The sequence below is a fragment of the Anguilla rostrata genome, chromosome 17, assembly GCF_018555375.3.
Source record: "Anguilla rostrata isolate EN2019 chromosome 17, ASM1855537v3, whole genome shotgun sequence".
Taxonomy (NCBI): domain Eukaryota; kingdom Metazoa; phylum Chordata; class Actinopteri; order Anguilliformes; family Anguillidae; genus Anguilla; species Anguilla rostrata.
This window is the reverse complement of record NC_057949.1, coordinates 9,386,186-9,392,185: the sequence shown is the minus strand read 5'-3', so window position 1 is coordinate 9,392,185 and position 6,000 is coordinate 9,386,186.

Sequence of the window (6,000 nt, the reverse complement as noted above, 5' to 3'; positions counted from 1 at the left end):
TCGTGGTCATCGGTTAAGCTGTACATGCATGTTGTATTTTGACTGACTATTGTTTAATAGGGTGTAATTTTGCCTACGGTTCTGGACTTACATCATACCCGCTATACTGCCCCATTTAATCTGTGATCGCTTGCTTACAATCTGTCAAGCACACACGGCTTAAACAAACTGACACATGCACACACACACACACACACACACACACACATCCTTACAAACGCATCCACAAACAATGGCCATGTCGGCACGCTCTTCATCATCGTTGCCGAGTGACCTTTGCCTATTCCTGTAAGAAGAAGCAGAGCGTAATGCACTTTCCCCACACAGTGCTGCTCTGCTGGGGAGCAGGACGGGTTACTCTCAGCAGCGGTAATGGCCTGATCCAGGCGTGCGATACGGGGACCTGATTCCGTGCAAGGCTCGGCACGAGCAGGCTGGGTCACCCAGGGAGGAAACGCGTGTCACCCGTTCCTCCAAGGGTCCCCTTTACAAAAGGTCTCTGTAATTGAGATTTGACAAGAGGGCCTGCGAAGTGCGTCCCCAAGCTCCCCCCCCCCCCACCCTACCCCAATGCTATCGCCTGTCCCAGGTGGCAATAAAATGGCCCCTTGAACTTTTTAAATGTCAATTAATTTGTATGATGTTCCACTAACCTTTTGAAACATGACAAGGTGTTCATTAGTATTTATGCATGTTGGGAAATGCGATGTTGTGAACTGAGTGTCCACTACCACGCAACACCCCCACCCAAACTCACACTGGGCCCCACTGAGATGACATTTATTTTGTGACTCCCTGTGGTTGAGTACAACTCAAATTATCCACTATACATAAACCAGAGAGGAGAACCCTGACCTCCATACAGTCTGATGTTATACTCTGGCCACCAGCAATTTCTATATATTACCCTTTGTTTGTTTATACCTCATTTGTATTTGGGATTTCTCCTTTTCTCCGAGCCAGAAATAGGCAGTCACAACCACAGGCAGAACTCAAGCACAAGATGAGCACAAGCAGACAGCTGCTGCTTCTGTGCACTGTCCACACGCTGAGCTGGGCTGTCTGAGCATCTCCAGGATCCCCGAGCAACTCCACAATCACGATTCACTAAGATATGATCATCTGGACCAAGCAAGTTCTCTTCACCATAGCTTGATAGGTGTTATTGGACACCTCACCCCAGGTCAACTTGGACTGCAACAGACACAACCAAAGAAATCAGAAGACATTTTTTAGCAAAGGCCTTTAAAGATTCAGAGCCTGTTTCACCTACAGGCATGTATTCTGGCCACTGAATAGATGACTGGTAGCTGACAAATCATACTTTTGGTCAAAATATCTTTCTTTGAAGCATAGCCGCAATGCAACAGATTATATAAACAGCAGCCATTGTGAAATGGCGCATTGTATCGATGAGAGAATTATCAGTAGGCAGTGGGGGGGTGGAGGGGGGGGGGAGAGGGATGAAAAAATACAAACAAAAAGAGCTCAAAAGATGCATTACAGAGAGCCGGCTTTATTGGCAGCTATCCCAGAATCCACTTCAGGTTTGTATAGCAATGCTGAACAAGTCCCAGAGGGAGTACATTATTCTTCTCAAAGGCAGGAGCCATGGAACTAATTGCCACAAAAATAATGAATCAATTCTGCAAGGTAAAGTGTATTGCGGTAGTTTACAGAAACTTGTGTGTGATTGAAACTCGCATATTTCAAGTTATAATAGGGGAGTGAGATGGAGGAGGAGACGCTTCATTTTCCCCATGCAGCAGACACAATTTATAAGTCTTCAGTTCCAAGCAGATAACATGATAGGGCTTATTAGCAAGGTCCATTGCACTGACCAGCACTACTATACTGGGCAGAATGGTCAAGCTTTACCAGCAGCCATACTACCACATGGCCTTTTCATGCTAATTGGGGTTTGGCGTCGTTAATGCTTGTACTCAGGAGAACTCCTGAGAAAACCAGTGTTGGAAGTGGTGCTGGCCGACCAGTAGGGGGCGCTTTTCCTTCTGGGCCAAGTACAATCCAACGCTGCCGTGCAGATTGTGCCAATAACAGAGGTCTAGACCCACTGCACCAATTAAAGGTCTAATTAAGCTGTTTATTGGGAGAGCAGAGAGTTGACCAAAATCATCTCCCTTAGCCTGACCATATAAAGTCCAAAATGGTAAAATGGACTGCATTTATATAGCGCTTTTATCCAAAGCGCTTTACAATTGATGCCTCTCATTCGCCAGAGCAGTTAGGTGTCTTGCTCAAGGACACTTCGACACGCCCAGGGCGGGGTTTGAACCGGCAACCCTCCGACTGCCAGACAATCGGTCTTACCTCCTGAGCTATGTCGCCCCATATAAGGAAGACATTTAAACAACTGTAATGCATGAATGTGAAAATATATACACTTTAGCCACTTACATGTCTGCTATTTTATGCATGAATAGAATCACGTACGATTATAATGAAATAGGCAACAATAAATCCAAAAGGGCATGTATGAATCCAGCGTGATTGGTCCTTTTCAAACTATATGCTTATTTTTACGTATTTTGACAGATCATGCAAGATAAATGCTATCATAAGTTTGTATTCCTCATATTTTTGATTTAATGTTTTACCAAACTGACATCTATTACTTTTTCATAATTTTGAAAAGACTACTTCAAATGCTCCCAGAAAATTTTTAATTGAATATTGACGAGCTTATGAAAAATGGATAGTAAACACATTCAATATTTAGTGATTCAAATGAATAAAATAAACGTAATTCATGCAGGCTGTCACAATAGGTCTCATCCATTTAAATATTAGCATTATTATTGTTTTACTGCCTCTTGAATAAACCATAAAACACAATGAACAATTTCTTTTAAAGGTCAGCATTATCAACTTGCTCAAATTCAAACCCTCCCTCCACAGCAGCAAATCATGAAAATCAAATGGAGTGTGGGGGGCTTCAGCATTGCACTGCATTCCTACTTTTTAATTACTGACAATTCCGCCAATAATTTTATAATTTAAAATGCAATATCCTAGCAGCTATGACTAATTTACCACCTTGGTAAGGATGGTGTGTAGTCTGACTGGGCTGCGATTTTACACAGCACATGCCCAATTCATCTCCTCCTCTGTGCTGTCTATCCAGACAAGGCCGTCGAGCCAGTGATGTAATACACGGACAGGGTGGGGTTCTGGGGATGGTGGGGATGTGGGGTTGGGGAGAGGGGCTTGTGTTAGGCAGTGGAGGGAGGATTTGGGGGGATGTGGGGTTGGGGTTGGTTGGGATGGTGGAGTCAGTCAGGCGTATATCTGTCGGGACAGCAGACACTCGTAATGAATTCATGCTTATAAAAAGTGCGGGGAGGGCACATGGAGGGGTCACACAGTCATCACGGAGTTTCCACCGCAGAATACATGAACAGAGAGACACACTCAGCCCCTTCTGTTCCCATATGTGCCACCAGGAACTCAAACCTCCCGGCAGGAAATGTTGAGAAAGGCTGGATGCGTCTTTGAAAAAAACTTTTCCCACACACTAGGAGTGGAGTGTTAAAAATAATGCCAAACAAGTTTCAGCCCAGATAATAAGAGAATACTTAAGAGGCGCTTCGCTGCCAGGACAGTCCAAAATGCATAAAGACAGATCCTTACCCAGAATTACTTCACAGGGACTTGCCTGAAATAAGAAAAACTGGAATGCGCAGAGCTCAGAAAACTAAACACCTTTAATAAAACAAGGTGACTATGCTTCAGCGTCTGGGACATCTTCCACAGAGTCAACAGCAGGCAAAAAATAAAAATAAAAAAAGAGTGTTGACTCGGAGGAAGTTTTTCTCAGACGTCCCCGAAACGTCAGTCTCGGGGTTTTATTAAAGGTTTTTTTTTGAGCTCGGAGAGCACCAGCCCTTCTTATTTTGGGCTAGTACCTGTGCAAATATCTGAGTAAGGATCCTTCTTCCTTTCCTAAACACGGCTGGCCCAGTGCTCCTGTGACTTACTCTTAATTTGTCCACAAAGTATGATCGATGCTAATGCTAGCGCTGAGGATTACACAAGCATCTCCTGTAGTGCTGTACATTCACGAACCTTTAGTACACTGTCAGAAGAACTTCATGAATTACTTCTCCCCCACTCTGGGTGACGGTGGCATGCTCTAGCGGGACGAGGAAGTACTGCAGGCTACTTGCCTGGTTTAACGGTTCGCAGTCAGGAGTGAATAATCAGACGGCTCCACCTTAGCGCCTCCGGAGGGTTCACCCGTACATAAAGAGCGTCGTATAATGAACAAAATCAATAGCGTTCTGGATTTCACCCACATAAAACTGCCCGTGTAAGCGGTTTCGTCCGAGCTTTGAGGGAGCTCCCCCGCCTCGTGTTCAGACTTTGGCGCGTGGTCGAAGCGGCACTTACGCGGTCAAAATTCATAGCCCCCATAAACGAGGGAACTGCAAATGAACTAACACCATGCGTCAGAGCTCCAAGAGCACACAGGGCAGTTCTGTTAAAACCATTATTAGCACTCACATTTAATATACAAGTGGCCACGTTCAAATTCATTTTGGCTTTCCGAGGACGTCCGACGCCATAAACACTGGTTTGAAAATAAAAAGCCGGGGGAAGATGCGATGTCAGAAAGCAGGAAGTGCACGCTAACTGCCGTCAAACGCCGTATTTACACACTCGGCGCTTTCAGCCAAATTCTGTCCCCGCGGTTCATCCTCAAACAGTTTCTCTGCTTTCCTCAGAAAACGGAAAGCCGGGCTCTAATTGGATCCGTTCAGACGCCGCCTCCAAGAACTACCCATGATTCCTCACAACTCTGGCTTTGCACATGCCGGTGATGTGCAATGCAGGGGACATTCGAAATGCCTGCAGGGTTCAATCGCCTCATATTTATTTGGCATGTTTACCGTGTGCTTTTGTAAGGCACTAGCTGCAGGTGTGACGGCCGTGCCTTCCCGCCTTGTGTGATCTGATCTGCTGCTCGTTAGTGACTCTGTTCATTTATATGGGAAACTTGACAAACACTGGCAACTGCCATTTGAGGAGCCGACCTCGAGCATGCCATTATGCAATTAATTTACCTGGCAGACACACTTATCCTACTTCATTTAAATAGCTTACATTCTGAAAACTCTATCGACGCACCCAGATGCTGAAAAGGTACGCAAGCTTCATTTGGGAATTTAACCTGCAACCCCAGCACTGTCTGTATCAAAAAACCAGAGCAAAATCACAGGGCTTTCTGCTTCACTTATAAAATGGTGATATAAAGGCTTTAGATCAGGGATCTCAAACTCCAGTCCTGGTGGACTATAGTCTCTGCAGGTTTTTGTGATTTCCTTTCAATAAGCAGCCAATTTATGCCTTGGAAACAAGGTGTGCAGATTCCTTAGCCTATCGGTGGCTTAAATTAACTGCTTAAGCGCAGGAAACACATCAAAACAAACAAAGCAGCCCTTCAGGATTTGAGTGTGCGATCCCTGCTTTAGATGTATTGACAGTAAGGCATGAGGTGAGCTGAAGATGAGGTGATCGGGACGCTTCATGTCCCCCACTGAACCGACCCCCCCCTGTAGCCTTCATGCTCTCAGTGTCCTACAGTATCTGAGTGAAATCTGATATTTTTCACAGATACAATTAATGTCTCCTCAACTAGACAAACATTACACTGACTGACAAGTGCAGAGAGAGACACTTATATGTCAGCGCAGAGCGAGAGAGAGAGAGAGAGAGAGAGATGACAAGGAATGTCAATGAAGAGAGAGAGAGAGACAATGAAGAGAGATGGGAGAGAGTGAAGAGAGAGGAGGTAAGTGAAATGAGAGAGAGAGTGAAGAGAGAGGAAGAGGTAAATGGGAAAGAGAGAAGGCAAGGAACAATGAAAGAGACAATGAAGCGAGAGAGAGAGAAACAATGACAGAGAGAGGCAGAGAGAGAGAGAGAGAGAGAGAGAGAGAGAGAGAATGAATTTAATACACTGTTCAAGTGCTTGAAGAG